The following is an 18,389-nucleotide window of genomic DNA, read 5'->3' on the forward strand; positions in this document are numbered from 1 at the left end:
AGAGAGCGGTGAACCTGTGGCATTCGCTACCACAGAAAGCAGTTCAGGCCAAAACACCGTGGGCGAGATTCTCCGTTTCTGACACTCAGGGCTGCATTCTCCCATCTTGCGACTAAGTGCCGACGGCGGCGTGGGAACAGAGGAGTGTTACGTCGCCAAAACCGGAGCCGAGCTGTGATGAACGGTTACTGTAACTCTGTACCCTTGTCATCATGTAAGGTGATGTCCCCTTTAAGACTGGGCTTGGAACCCTGGGGGACTCCGTCTCCGGCTCCGCCCACCTGGGAGCCGTATATAAGGGGCAGCCTTGTGGGCGGCGTCTCTGTTAGCGCCCGTCTCAGCACCAGTCCAGTTCTTAGCTTAATAAAGCCTTCTTTACCGTTTACACTCTAAGCGTCGTTATTGAGGGTACCACACGAACCGTCACCGAATCCGGGACCGGTGAGGGGCGAGCAGCGGCACTGGGTAAAACCCCCGGCTCCCGCGCCAAAAACGGCCGGAGAACGGCCAGGTCCGTGTCCGTGCATGCGCTCGGCGCCGACCTGCAGCGGCCGAGCTTTACAACATGGCACCGGCTGCGCATGGACCCGGCCTGCCAGATAGTGCCCCCCACCCCCCCACCTCGCCACTCCCGGATCGATCCCCCACCAGTCCCCCCAGCCCTTTCCGAAGCCCACCCCACAGCTGGCCACGCGGCGTGGCTCGGCTCCCCCCCCCCCCCCCCCACCCCCCCCGCCCTAACTGGACACAGTCCGCAGCCGCTACGCGAGGTCGAAGAAACTTGACCCATCGGGGGTGGGGCAGTGGGCAAGGGCCTTCAGGTGGCGTCCGGAGGCTGTCCCCATGGCGTGCGGTGTACTCGCCGGCGATGCCTTTCGGAGGGGGCGGAGTATCTGAAAACAGGCGCCGCCCCCGAATTCGGCGTCTAAAGGGATTCTCCACTCGATCGGTGATTACAAAATCAGCGTCCAGCAACGGAGAATCCGGCCCGAAGCGTTAACGCCAACACAGCATCTGTGGATTTTTACGACAGAAAAACTGGCTCCAAACCTGCACCAATTCCGCTATTATTTTTTATAAAATTTAGAGTACCCAATTCATTTTTTTCCAGTTAAGGGGCAATTTAGCGTGGCCAATCCACCTACCCTGCACATCTTTGGGTTGTGGGGGCGAAACCCACGCAGACACGGGTAGAATGTGCAAACTCCACACGGATAGTGACCCAGGACCGGGATCAAACCTGGGACCTCGGCGCCGTGAGGCAGCAGTGCTAACCACTGTGTCACCGTGCTGCCTTGATTCCACTACTGTTTAGGGGCTAGCACCGGTGCTGTGCGGAACACAATCGATTCCAATGGGAAACGGTGCGGGATTCGCCGTGTCCGTGATTCACACTCGGGAGGCTGACAAGCTGCAGCCGCACATTCCACTCCCCGCACACACTCCCCGCACACACTCCCCACACACACTCCCCACACACACTCCCCACACACACTCCCCGCACACACTCCCCACACACACTCCCCACACACACTCCCCACACACACTCCCCGCACACACTCCCCACACACACTCCCCACACACACTCCCCACACACACTCCCCACACACACTCCCCGCACACACTCCCCGCACACACTCCCCACACACACTCCCCACACACACTCCCCACACACACTCCCCGCACACACTCCCCGCACACACTCCCCGCACACACTCCCCGCACACACTCCCCGCACACACTCCCCGCACACACTCCCCGCACACACTCCCCACACACACTCCCCACACACACTCCCCACACACACTCCCCACACACACTCCCCACACACACTCCACACACACACTCCCCACACACACTCCCCACACACACTCATCCCAGCCGCACACACACATTCCACTCCCCACACACACTCATCCCAGCCTCACACACACATTCCACTCCCCACACACACTCTCCACACACACTCCCCACACACACTCCCCACACACACTCATCCCAGCCGCACACACACATTACACTCCCCACACACACTCATCCCAGCCACACACACACATTACACACCCCACACACACTCATCCCAGCCGCACACACACATTACACTCCCCGCACACACTCATCCCAGCCGCACACACACATTACACTCCCCACACACACTCATCCCAGCCACACACACACATTCCACTCCCCACACACACTCATCGCAGACGCACACACACATTACACTCCCCATACACACTCATCCCAGCCGCACACACACATTCCACTCCCCACACACACTCATCCCAGCCACACACACACATTCCACTCCCCACACACACTCATCCCAGCCACACACACACATTCCACTCCCCACACACACTCATCCCAGCCGCACGCACACATTCCACTCCCCACACACACTCATCCCAGCTGCACACACATTACACTCCCCATACACACTCATCCCAGCCGCACACACTCATTACACTCCCCACACACACTCATCCCAGCCGCACACACACATTACACTCCCCACACACACTCATCCCAGCCGCACACACACATTCCACTCTCCACACACACTCACCCAGCCGCACACACACATTCCACTCCCCGCACACACTCATCCCAGCCACACACACACATTCCACTCCCCACACACACTCATCCCAGCCACACACACACATTACACTCCCCATACACACTCATCCCAGCCGCACACACACATTCCACTCCCCACACACACTCATCGCAGACGCACACACACATTACACTCCCCACACACACTCATCCCAGCCGCACACACACATTACACTCCCCACACACACTCATCCCAGCCACACACACACATTACACTCCCCACACACACTCATCCCAGCCACACACACACATTACACTCCCCATACACACTCATCCCAGCCGCACACACTCATTACACTCCCCACACACACTCATCCCAGCCGCACACACACATTACACTCCCCACACACACTCATCCCAGCCGCACACACACATTCCACTCTCCACACACACTCACCCAGCCGCACACACACATTCCACTCCCCGCACACACTCATCCCAGCCACACACACACATTACACTCCCCACACACACTCATCCCAGCCGCACACACACATTACACTCCCCACACACACTCATCCCAGCCGGACACACACATTCCACTCCACGCACACACTCGTCCCAGCCGCACACACACATTACAGTCCCCACACCCACTCATCCCAGCCGCACACACACATTACACTCCCCACACACACTCATCCCAGCCGCACACACACATTACACTCCCCACACACACTCATCCCAGCCACACACACACATTACACTCCCCACACACACTCATCCCAGCCGCACACACACATTACACTCCCCACACACACTCATCCCAGCCGCACACACACATTCCACTGCCCACACACACTCATCCCAGCCGCACACACACATTACACTCCCCACACACACTCATCCCAGCCACACACACACATTACACTCCCCACACACACTCATCCCAGCCACACACACACATTACACTCCCCATACACACTCATCCCAGCCGCACACACTCATTACACTCCCCACACACACTCATCCCAGCCGCACACACACATTCCACTCCCCACACACACTCATCCCAGCCGCACACACACATTCCACTCTCCACACACACTCACCCAGCCGCACACACACATTCCACTCCCCGCACACACTCATCCCAGCCACACACACACATTACACTCCCCACACACACTCATCCCAGCCGCACACACACATTACACTCCCCACACACACTCATCCCAGCCGGACACACACATTCCACTCCACGCACACACTCGTCCCAGCCGCACACACACATTACACTCCCCACACACACTCATCCCAGCCGCACACACACATTCCACTCCCCGCACACACTCATCCCAGCCGCACACACACATTACACTCCCCACACACACTCATCCCAGCCACACACACACATCCCACTCCCCACACACACTCATCCCAGCCGCACACACACATTACACTCCCCGCACACACTCATCCCAGCCGCACACACACATTACACTCCCCACACACACTCATCCCAGCCGCACACACACATTACACTCCCCACACACACTCATCCCAGCCGCGCACACACATTACACTCCCCACACACACTCATCCCAACCGCACACACACATTACACTCCCCACACACACTCATCCCAGCTGCACACACACATTACCCTCCCACACACACTCATCCCAGCCGCGCACACACATTACACTCCCCACACACACTCATCCCAGCCACGCACACACATTACCCTCCCCACACACACTCATCCCAGCCGCGCACACACATTACACTCCCCACACACACTCATCCCAGCCACACACACACATTACACTCCCCGCACACACTCATCCCAGCCGCGCACACACATTACACTCCCCACACACACTCATCCCAGCCGCACACACACATTACACTCCCCACACACACTCATCCCAGACACACACACACATTCCAGTCCCCACACACACTCATCCCAGCCACACACACACATTCCACTCCCCACACACAATCATCCCAGACACACACACACATTACACTCCCCACACACACTCATCCCAGCCGCACACACACATTACACTCCCCACACACACTCATCCCAGCCGCACACACACATTACACCCCCCACACACACTCATCCCAGCCGCACACACACATTACACCCCCCGCACAAACTCATCCCAGCCGCACACACACATTACACTCCCCACACACACACATCCCAGCCACACACACACATTACACTCCTCGCACACACTCATCCCAGCCGCACACACACATTACACTCCCCACACACACTCATCCCAGACACACACACACATTCCACTCCCCACACACACTCATCCCAGCCGCACACACACATTACACTCCCCACACACACTCATCCCACCGCACACACACATTCCACTCCCCACACACACTCATCCCAGCCGCACACACACATTACACTCCCCACACACACATCCCAGCCGCACACACACATTCCACTCCCCGCACACACTCATCCCAGCCGCACACACACATTACACTCCCCACACACACTCATCCCAGCCGCACACACACATTACACTCCCCACACACACTCATCCCAGCCGCGCACACACATTACACTCCCCACACACACTCATCCCAGCCGCACACACACATTACACTCCCCACACACACTCATCCCAGCCGCACACACACATTACCCTCCCACACACACTCATCCCAGCCGCGCACACACATTACACTCCCCACACACACTCATCCCAGCCGCACACACACATTACACTCCCCACACACACTCATCCCAGCCGCACACACACATTACCCTCCCACACACACTCATCCCAGCCGCACACACACATTACCCTCCCCACACACACTCATCCCAGCCGCGCACACACATTACACTCCCCACACACACTCATCCCAGCCACACACACACATTACACTCCCCGCACACTCATCCCAGCCGCGCACACACATTACACTGCCCACACACACTCATCCCAGCCGCACACACACATTACACTCTCCGCACACACTCATCCCAGCCGCGCACACATTACACTCCCCACACACACTCATCCCAGACACACACACACATTCCACTCCCCACACACACTCATCCCAGCCACACACACACATTCCACTCCCCACACACACTCATCCCAGACACACACACACATTACACTCCCCACACACACTCATCCCAGCCGCACACACACATTACGCTCCCCACACACACTCATCCCAGCCGCACACACACATTACACCCCCCACACACACTCATCCCAGCCGCACACACACATTACACCCCCCGCACAAACTCATCCCAGCCGCACACACACATTACACTCCTCGCACACACTCACCCAGCCACACACACACATTACACTCCTCGCACACACTCATCCCAGCCGCACACACACATTACACTCCCCACACACACTCACCCCAGCCGCACACACACATTACACTCCCCGCACACACTCATCCCAGCCGCACACACACATTCCACTCCCCACACACACTCACCCCAGCCGCGCACACACATTACACTCCCCACACACACTCATCCCAGCCGCACACACACATTACACTCCCCACACACACTCACCCAGCCGCACACACACATTACACTCCACACACACACTCATCCCAGCCGCACACACACATTACACTCCCCACACACACTCATCCCAGCCTCGCACACGCACATTCCACTCCCCACACACACTCATCCCAGCCTCACACACACATTACACTCCCCACACCCACTCATCCCAGCCACACACACACATTACACTCCCCACACACTCTCATCCCAGCCTCATACACACATTACACTCCCCACACACACTCATCCCAGCCGCACACACACATTACACACCCCACACACACTCATCCCAGCTGCACACACACATCCCACTCCCCACACACACTCATCCCAGCCGCACACACACATTACACTCCCCGCACACACTCATCCCAGCCGCACACACACATTACACTCCCCGCACACTCATCCCAGCCGCGCACACACATTACACTGCCCACACACACTCATCCCAGCCGCACACACACATTACACTCTCCGCACACACTCATCCCAGCCGCGCACACATTACACTCCCCACACACACTCATCCCAGACACACACACACATTCCACTCCCCACACACACTCATCCCAGCCACACACACACATTCCACTCCCCACACACACTCATCCCAGACACACACACACATTACACTCCCCACACACACTCATCCCAGCCGCACACACACATTACGCTCCCCACACACACTCATCCCAGCCGCACACACACATTACACCCCCCACACACACTCATCCCAGCCGCACACACACATTACACCCCCCGCACAAACTCATCCCAGCCGCACACACACATTACACTCCTCGCACACACTCACCCAGCCACACACACACATTACACTCCTCGCACACACTCATCCCAGCCGCACACACACATTACACTCCCCACACACACTCACCCCAGCCGCACACACACATTACACTCCCCGCACACACTCATCCCAGCCGCACACACACATTCCACTCCCCACACACACTCACCCCAGCCGCGCACACACATTACACTCCCCACACACACTCATCCCAGCCGCACACACACATTACACTCCCCACACACACTCACCCAGCCGCACACACACATTACACTCCACACACACACTCATCCCAGCCGCACACACACATTACACTCCCCACACACACTCATCCCAGCCTCGCACACGCACATTCCACTCCCCACACACACTCATCCCAGCCTCACACACACATTACACTCCCCACACCCACTCATCCCAGCCACACACACACATTACACTCCCCACACACTCTCATCCCAGCCTCATACACACATTACACTCCCCACACACACTCATCCCAGCCGCACACACACATTACACACCCCACACACACTCATCCCAGCCGCACACACACATCCCACTCCCCACACACACTCATCCCAGCCGCACACACACATTACACTCCCCGCACACACTCATCCCAGCCGCACACACACATTACACTCCCCACACACACTCATCCCAGCCGCACACACACATTACACTCCCCACACACACTCATCCCAGCCGCGCACACACATTACACTCCCCACACACACTCATCCCAACCGCACACACACATTACACTCCCCACACACACTCATCCCAGCTGCACACACACATTACCCTCCCACACACACTCATCCCAGCCGCGCACACACATTACACTCCCCACACACACTCATCCCAGCCACACACACACATTACACTCCCCGCACACACTCATCCCAGCCGCGCACACACATTACACTCCCCACACACACTCATCCCAGCCGCACACACACATTACACTCCCCGCACACACTCATCCCAGCCGCGCACACACATTACACTCCCCACACACACTCATCCCAGACACACACACACATTCCAGTCCCCACACACACTCATCCCAGCCACACACACACATTCCACTCCCCACACACAATCATCCCAGACACACACACACATTACACTCCCCACACACACTCATCCCAGCCGCACACACACATTACACTCCCCACACACACTCATCCCAGCCGCACACACACATTACACCCCCCACACACACTCATCCCAGCCGCACACACACATTACACCCCCCGCACAAACTCATCCCAGCCGCACACACACATTACACTCCCCACACACACACATCCCAGCCACACACACACATTACACTCCTCGCACACACTCATCCCAGCCGCACACACACATTACACTCCCCACACACACTCATCCCAGACACACACACACATTCCACTCCCCACACACACTCATCCCAGCCGCACACACACATTACACTCCCCACACACACTCATCCCAGCCGCACACACACATTCCACTCCCCACACACACTCATCCCAGCCGCACACACACATTACACTCCCCACACACACATCCCAGCCGCACACACACATTCCACTCCCCGCACACACTCATCCCAGCCGCACACACATTACACTCCCCACACACACTCATCCCAGCCGCACACACACATTACACTCCCCACACACACTCATCCCAGCCGCGCACACACATTACACTCCCCACACACACTCATCCCAGCCGCACACACACATTACACTCCCCACACACACTCATCCCAGCCGCACACACACATTACCCTCCCACACACACTCATCCCAGCCGCGCACACACATTACACTCCCCACACACACTCATCCCAGCCACGCACACACATTACCCTCCCCACACACACTCATCCCAGCCGCGCACACACATTACACTCCCCACACACACTCATCCCAGCCGCACACACACATTACACTCTCCGCACACACTCATCCCAGCCGCGCACACATTACACTCCCCACACACACTCATCCCAGACACACACACACATTCCACTCCCCACACACACTCATCCCAGCCACACACACACATTCCACTCCCCACACACACTCATCCCAGACACACACACACATTACACTCCCCACACACACTCATCCCAGCCGCACACACACATTACGCTCCCCACACACACTCATCCCAGCCGCACACACACATTACACCCCCCACACACACTCATCCCAGCCGCACACACACATTACACCCCCCGCACAAACTCATCCCAGCCGCACACACACATTACACTCCTCGCACACACTCACCCAGCCACACACACACATTACACTCCTCGCACACACTCATCCCAGCCGCACACACACATTACACTCCCCACACACACTCACCCCAGCCGCACACACACATTACACTCCCCGCACACACTCATCCCAGCCGCACACACACATTCCACTCCCCACACACACTCACCCCAGCCGCGCACACACATTACACTCCCCACACACACTCATCCCAGCCGCACACACACATTACACTCCCCACACACACTCACCCAGCCGCGCACACACATTACACTCCACACACACACTCATCCCAGCCGCACACACACATTACACTCCCCACACACACTCATCCCAGCCTCGCACACGCACATTCCACTCCCCACACACACTCATCCCAGCCTCACACACACATTACACTCCCCACACCCACTCATCCCAGCCACACACACACATTACACTCCCCACACACTCTCATCCCAGCCTCATACACACATTACACTCCCCACACACACTCATCCCAGCCGCACACACACATTACACACCCCACACACACTCATCCCAGCCGCACACACACATTACACTCCCCACACACACTCATCCCAGCCTCACACACACATTACACTCCCCACACACACTCATCCCAGCCGCACACACACATTACACTCCCCACACACACACATCCCAGCCGCACACACACATTACACTCCCCACACACACTCATCCCAGCCTCACACACACATTACACTCCCCACACACACTCATCCCAGCCGCACACACACATTACACTCCCCACACACACTCATCCCAGCCGCACACACACATTCCACTCCCCGCACACACTCATCCCAGCCGCACACACACATTACACTCCCCACACACACTCATCCCAGCCTCACACACACATTACACTCCCCACACACACTCATCCCAGCCGCACACACACATTACACTCCCCACACACACTCATCCCAGCCGTACGCACACATTGCACTCCCCACACACACTCATCCCAGCCGCACACACACATTACACTCCCCACACACACTCATCCCAGCAACACACACACATTACACTCCCCACACACACTCATCCCAGCCGCACACACACATTACACTCCCCACACACACTCATCCCAGCCGCACACACACATTACACTCCCCACACACACTCATCCCAGCCGTACGCACACATTGCACTCCCCACACACACTCATCCCAGCCGCACACACACATTACACTCCCCACACACACTCATCCCAGCAACACACACACATTACACTCCCCACACACACTCATCCCAGCCGCACACACACATTACACTCCCCACACACACTCATCCCAGCCGCACACACACATTACACTCCCCACACACACTCATCCCAGCCGCACACACACATTACACTCCCCACACACACTCATCCCAGCCGCACACACACATTACACTCCCCACACACACTCATCCCAGCCGCACACAATTACACTCCCCATACACACTCACCCAGCCGGAAAAGCACATTACACTCCCCACACACAGTCATCCCAGCCGCACACACACATTACACTCCCCACACACACTCATCCCAGCCTGGTCAAAGAACAAAGAAAGAACAAAGAAATGTACAGCACAGGAACAGGCCCTTCGGCCCTCCAAGCCCGTGCCGACCATGCTGCCCGACTAAACTACAATCTTCTACACTTCCTGGGTCTGTATCCCTCTATTCCCATCCTATTCGTGTATTTCTCAAGATGCCCCTTAAATGTCACTATCGTCCCTGCTTCCACCACCTCCTCCGGTAGCGAGTTCCAGGCACCCACTACCCTCTGTGTAAAAAACTTGCCTCGTACATCTACTCTAAACCTTGCCCCTCTCACCTTAAACCTATGACCCTTAGTAATTGACCCCTCTACCCTGGGGAAAAGCCTCTGACTATCCACTCTGTCTATGCCCCTCATAATTTTGTAGACTTCTATCAGGTCGCCCCTCAACCTCCGTCGTTCCAGTGAGAACAAACCAAGTTTATTCAACCACTCCTCATAGCTAATGCCCTCCATACCAGGCAACATCCTGGTAAATCTCTTCTGCACCCTCTCTAAAGCCTGCACATCCTTCTGGTAGTGTGGCGACCAGAATTGAACACTATACTCCAAGTGTGGCCTAACTAAGGTTCTATACAGCTGCAACATGACTTGCCAATTCTTATACTCAATGCCCCGGCCAATGAAGGCAAGCATGCCATATGCCTTCTTAACTACCTTCTCCACCTGTGTTGCCCCTTTCAGTGACCTGTGGACCTGTACTCCTAGATCTCTCTGACTTTCAAAACTCTTGAGGGTTCTACCATTCACTGTATATTCCCGACCTGCATTAGGCCTTCCAAAATGCATTACCTCACATTTGTCCGGATTAAACTCCATCTGCCATCTCTCCGCCCAAGTCTCCAAACAATCTAAATCCTGCTGTATCCTCTGACAGTCCTCATCGCTATCCGCAAATCCACCAACCTTTGTGTCGTCTGCAAACTTACTAATCAGACCAGTTACATTTTCCTCCAAATCATTTAAAATTACTACAAACAGCAAAGGTCCCAGCACTGATCCATGCGGAACACCACTGGTCACAGCCCTCCATTGCTACTCTCTGCCTTCTATGACCTAGCCAGCTCTGTATCCACCTTGCCAGCTCACCCCTGATCCCGTGTGACTTCACCTTTTGTACTAGTCTACCATGACGGAGCTTGTCAAAGGCCTTACTGAAGTCCATATAGACAACATCCACTGCCCTACCTGCATCAATCATCTTTGTGACCTCCTCGAAAAACTCTATCAAGTTAGTGAGACACGACCTCCCCTTCACAAAACCATGCTGCCTCTCACTAATACGTCCATTTGCTTCCAAATGGGAGTAGATCCTGTCTCGAAGAATTCTCTCCAGTAATTTCCCTACCACTGAAGTAAGGCTCACCGGCCTGTAGTTCCCTGGATTATCCTTGCTACCCTTCTTAAACAGAGGAACAATATTGGCTATTCTCCAGTCCTCCGGGACATCCCCTGAAGACAGTGAGGATCCAAAGATTTCTGTCAAGGCCTCAGCAATTTTCTCTCCAGCCTCCTTCAGTATTCTGGGGTAGATCCCATCAGGCCCTGGGGACTTATCTACCTTAATATTTTTTAAGACGCCCAACACCTCGTCTTTTTGGGTCTCAATGTGACCCAGGCTATCTACACACACTTCTCCAGACTCAACATCTACCAATGACTGGGACTGTTTAGCACAGGGCTAAATCGCTGGCTTTGAAAGCAGATCGAGGCAGGCCAGCAGCACGGTTCGATTCCCGTAACAGCCTCCCCGAACAGGCGCCGGAATGTGGCGACTAGGGGCTTTTCACAGTAACTTCATTTGAAGCCTACTTGTGGCAATAAGCGATTTTCATTTCATTCATTTCATTTCAATTCCATCTCTTTGGTGAATCCTGATGCAAAGTATTCATTTAGTACCTCGCCCATTTCCTCTGGCTCCACACATAGATTCCCTTGCCTATCCTTCAGCGGGCCAACCCTTTCCCTGGCTATCCTCGTGCTTTTTATGTACGTGTAAAAAGCCTTGGGATTTTCCTTCACCCTATTTGCCAATGACTTTTCGTGACCCCTTCTAGCCCTCCTGACTCCATGCTTAAGTTCCTACCTACTTTCCTTATATTCCACACAGGCTTCGTCTGTTCCCAGCCTTTTAGCCCTGACAAATGCCTCCTTTTTCTTTTTGAAGAGGCCTACAATATCTCTCGTTATCCAAGGTTCCCAAACATTACCGTATTTACCACTTTAAAACTTGCTGAATTGTGGTCACTGTCCCCGAAATGCTCCCCTACTGAAACTTCTACCACCTGGCCGGGCTCATTCCCAATACCAGGTCCAGTACCGCTCCTTCCCTAGTTGGACTGTCTACATATTGTTTTAAGAAGCCCTCCTGGATGCTCCTTACAAATTCTGCCCCGTCTATGCCCCTGGCACTAAGTGAGTCCCAGTCAATATTGGGGAAGTTGAAGACACCCATCACCACAACCCTGTTGTTTTTACTCTTTTCCAAAATCTGTCTACCTATATGCTCCTCTATCTCCCGCTGGCTGTTGGGAGGCCCGTAGTAAACCCCCAACATTGTGACTGCACCCTTCTTATTCCTGATCTCTACCCATATAGCCTCACTGCCCTCTGAGGTGTCCTCCCGTAGTACAGCTGTGATATTCTCCCTAACCAGTAGCGCAATTACGCCACCCCTTTTACATCCCCCTCTATCCCGCCTGAAACATCTAAATCCTGGAACGGTAAGCTGCAAATCCTGCCCTTCCCTCAACCAGGTCTCTGTAATGGCAACAACATCATAGTTCCAAGTACTAATCCAAGCTCTAGGTTCATCTGCCTTACCCGTAATACTTCTTGCATTAAAACATACGCACTTCAGGCCACCAGACCCGCTGTGTTCAGCAACTTCACCCTGTCTGCTCTGCCTCAGAGCCACACTGTGCCTATTCCCTAGTTCTCCCTCAATGCTCTCACCTTCTGACCTATTGCTCCCGTGCCCCCCCCCTGCCACACTAGTTTAAACCCTCCCGTGTGACACTAGCAAACCTCGCAGTCAGAGCACTGGTCAAGGAGACACAGCCTGAGTGAGTGAGACACAGACAGAGTGAGAATTTGAAACTTGGTAATTTGGTGCAGTGAGGTAACCAGGAAAAGTAAGTGATGAATCGAATTCTGTTGTTTTTCAGTTAAAAGTGCAGTGTAGATTAGTGTCTGATTGGCTGAAGTTGCCCCCACCCTAATTGCTGTGAGGCAGTTATCTGGCAGTCACCTGAGGCCTGTTTAGGGGCACAAAGGTACACATTGTATTCTTCTCTTTGAAGTTTAAGTAGTGTGAGTCATCCTAAAGTCTGTATAAAAGACAGACAGAAAGCGCACTTAGTAAGCGTTGCGCTGGTCAAAGAGACACAGCCTGAGTGAGTGAGACACAGACAGAATGAGAATTTGAAACTTGGTGCAGTGAGGTAATTTGGTGCAGAGTGGGAGAAGGTGCTTTTTCCCTACTGTTTTGTTCTCTCTCTTTCTTCTGGCCTGTAACTTTTTATCAGCAGGGAGAGAACCTGAGAACATCTGAGACCGTCAGAAGGTAAGCAAGTGATTTTTACTCATTTTTACTTTTATTACCTTTTCAAATTGTGTGTGTGGGGGGGTGGGGAAACTGAAGTGACATCACAGAAAAGCTGTGACCCGAGTGGCTGGATCTACACTAAATTAAAAAATTAAGCATTGGTAACTAATTAAACATAATTACTTAATTATAATTTAGAGGGGTATCTAAGCCAGAGATCAGAGAGTACTATATTTAGCTTTCGCATTTATAGTAGAAATCTAGTGCTAGGAAACAGATAGTTAACAGTAACTTTAAAAAAAATTTTTAACTTTTAACTTTAATTTACTAATTAATTGATGCAATGTCAGTTAGAGGGGTGCAGTGCTCTGACTGTGAGATGTGGCAGGCCCGGGAGGCTTCCAGCATCCCGGATGTCTTCATCTGCAGAAAGTGCACCCAGCTGGAGCTCCTCACAGACCGCATGGTTCGGTTGGAGCAGCAATTGGATGCACTTAGGAGCATGCAGGTGGCGGAAAGCGTCATAGATAGGAGTTATAGAGACGTGGTCACACCCAAGGTGCAGGCAGAGAAATGGGTGACCACCAGAAAGGGCAGGCGGTCAGTGCAGGAATCCCCTGTGGTTGTCCCCCTCTCGAACAGGTATACCCCTTTGGATACTGTCGGGGGGGATAGCCTATCAGGGGAAAACAGCAGCAGCCAGAGCAGTGGCACCACGGCTGGCTCTGATGTTCAGAAGGGAGGGTCAAAGCGCAGAAGAGCAACAGTAATAGGGGACTCTATAGTCAGGGGCACAGATAGGCACTTCTGTGGACGTGAAAGAGACTCCAGGATGGTATGTTGCCTCCCTGGTGCCAGGGTCCAGGATGTCTCCGAACGGGTAGAGGGCATCCTGAAGGGGGAGGACAAGCAGGCAGAGGTCGTTGTACATATTGGTACTAACAACATAGGCAGGAAGGGGCATGAGGTCCTGCAGAGGGAGTTCAGGGAGCTAGGCAGAAAGTTAAAAGACAGGACCTCTAGGGTTGTAATCTCGGGATTACTCCCTGTGCCACGTGCCAGTGAGGCTAGAAATAGGAAGATAGAGCAGCTAAACACGTGGCTAAACAGCTGGTGTAGGAGGGAGGGTTTCCGTTATCTGGACCACTGGGAGCTCTTCCGGGGCAGGTGTGACCTATATAAGAAGGACGGGTTGCATCTAAACTGGAGAGGCATAAATATCCTGGCCGCGAGGTTTGCTAGTGTCACACGGGAGGGTTTAAACTAGTATGGCAGGGGGGTGGGCACGGGAGCAATAGGTCAGAAGGTGAGAGCATTGAGGGAGAACTAGGGAATAGGCACAGTGTGGCTCTGAGGCAGAGCAGACAGGGAGAAGTTGCTGAACACAGCGGGTCTGGTGGCCTGAAGTGCATATGTTTTAATGCAAGAAAATTATGGGTAAGGCAGATGAACTTAGAGCTTGGATTAGTACTTGGAACTATGATGTTGTTGCCATTACAGAGACCTGGTTGAGGGAAGGGCAGGATTTGCAGCTAAACGTTCCAAGATTTAGATGTTTCAGGCGGGATAGAGGGGGATGTAAAAGGGGTGGGGGAGTTGCGCTACTGGTTAGGGAGGATATCACAGCTGTACTACGGGAGGACACTTCAGAGGGCAGTAAGGCTATATGGGTAGAGATCAGGAATAAGAAGGGTGCAGTCACAATGTTGGGGGTTTACTACAGGCCTCCCAACAGCCAGTGGGAGATAGAGGAGCAGATAGGTAGACAGATTTTGGAAAAGAGTAAAAACAACAGGATTGTGGTGATGGGAGACTTCAATATTCCCCAATATTGACTGGGACTCACTTAGTGCCAGGGGCTTAGACAGGGCAGAGTTTGTAAGGAGCATCCAGGACGGCTTCTGAAAACAATATGTAGACAGTCCAACTAGGGAAGGGGCGGTACTAGACCTGGTATTGGGGAAACAGCCCGGCCAGGTGGTAGATGTTTCAGTAGGGGAGCATTTCAGGAACAGTGACCACAATTCAGTAAGTTTTAAAGTGCTGGTGGACAAGGATAAGAGTGGTCCTAGGGTGAATGTGCTAAATTGGGGGAAGGCTAATTATAACAATATTAGGCGGGAACTGAAGAACATAGATTGGGGGCGGATGTTTGAGGGCAAATCAACATCTGACATGTGGGAGGCTTTCAAGTGTCAGTTGAAAGGAATTCAGGACCGGCATGTTCCTGTGAGGACGAAGGATAAATACGGCAATTTTCGGGAACCTTGGTTCCCGTAACAGCCTCCCCGAACAGGCGCCGGAATGTGGCGACTAGGGGCTTTTCACAGTAACTTCATTTGAAGCCTACTTGTGACAAGCGATATTCATTCATTCACGGAAGAAATAGGAGTTGACCATTTGGCCCATCGAGCTGCTCCGCCATTCAATAACACCGTGGTTGATCTAACTGTGGTCCTAACCCCACTTTCCTGTCTGCCCCCTATAACCCTTGATTCCCCTCTTCATCAGGGAGTCTGTCTAACTCAGCCTCGCGTGTTTCCAATAAGCCAGCCTCCATTGATCACTGTTTGGAGAGAATTCCAGACACTAACCAGCCTCTGAGCTGAAATTCCCCCTCATGTCCCTCTGAAATGGGAGACCCCTGATTTAGAATCTGTGCCCCATGGTTCTGGACCCCTCCACGTGCATAAAGAGCCTCTCTGCACCCACCCTGTCAAACCCCCTTGGAATCTGGTGTGCCCCAATCGGATCACCCCTCATGAATCCAAACTCCAACATGAAGAGGTCCTACCTGCTCCACATCGCCAACCACCTTCAAAGATTCCTGTATATTCACTCCCAGCTCCCTGCACCCCCCTCTGAAATTGTGGGGTGCTGGTATTGTTACTGGACGAGTAATCCAGGGACGCGGGTTCAGAACTGCAGATGGTGGAATCCGAATTCAATAAGCAAAAGTCTAATGATGAGCATGAAACCAGTGTCGATTGTTGTAAAAACCCATCTGGTTCACTAATGTTCCATTAGGGGCAGAAATCTGCAGTCGCTTACCCGATCTGGCCTACACGTGACTCCAGACCCACACAGCGATGTGGTTGTCTCACAGGTGGCCCCAGGAATGGCTGAGGAAGCTCAGGTGAAGTCCGATTAGAGATGGGAAATGAATGTTGTCCCAGCCGGTGACCCACATCGTTTGAATAAGTTAGAAAAATGTATTCTTCCGATTAAATTGTATAATTTCACGCTCTTGTTAAATGCCACCTGCCACGTGTCTCTCTGTTTCGCCAATCTGTCTATCGCCTCCTGGAGTCGGGCACGGTCTCCTCGTTATTTACTGAATTTCAGTAACTGAAATTGTGCCGCCTGCATATTTTGAAATTACCCCAGTTCCAGGTCGTTCATGCATAGCAAAAACGGCATGGGATGATATGTAGAATATCATTTGGAAATATAACATAATAACAAATTATTATGAGGCCACACCTGGAGTATTGTGTTCCGTTTTGGTCTCCTTACCTGAGAAAGGACGTACTGGCACTGGAGGGTGTGCGGAGGAGATTCACTCGGTTAATCCCAGAGCTGAAGGGGTTGGATTACGAGGAGAGGTTGAGTAGACTGGGACTGTACTCGTTGGAATTTAGAAGGATGAGGGGGGATCTTATAGAAACATAAAATTATGAAGGGAATAGATAGGATAGATGCGGACAGGTTGTTTCCACTGGCGGGTGAAAGCAGAACTAGGGGGCATAGTCTCAAAATAAGGGGAAGTAGATTTCGGACTGAGTTTAGGAGGAACTTCTTCACCCAAAGGGTTGTGAATCTATGGAATTCCTTGCCCAGTGAAGCAGTAGAGGCTCCTTCATTAAATGTTTTTAAGATAAAGATAGATAGTTTTTTGACGAATAAAGGGATTAAGGGTTATGGTGTTTGGGCCGGAAAGTGGAGCTGAGTCCACAAAAGATCAGCCATGATCTCATTGAATGGCGGAGCAGGCTCGAGGGGC

General features: G+C 53.3%; 1 protein-coding gene across 7 annotated transcripts in view; it reads right to left on the reverse strand.

Annotated features, from left to right (window-relative positions):
- spega (striated muscle enriched protein kinase a) overlaps window positions 1-18,389 on the reverse strand; it is a 1,182,457-nt gene that overhangs the window by 889,737 nt on the left and 274,331 nt on the right. The gene's annotated exons all lie outside the window — the stretch shown is intronic.

The sequence above is a fragment of the Scyliorhinus torazame genome, chromosome 2, assembly GCF_047496885.1.
Source record: "Scyliorhinus torazame isolate Kashiwa2021f chromosome 2, sScyTor2.1, whole genome shotgun sequence".
Lineage (NCBI taxonomy): Eukaryota > Metazoa > Chordata > Chondrichthyes > Carcharhiniformes > Scyliorhinidae > Scyliorhinus > Scyliorhinus torazame.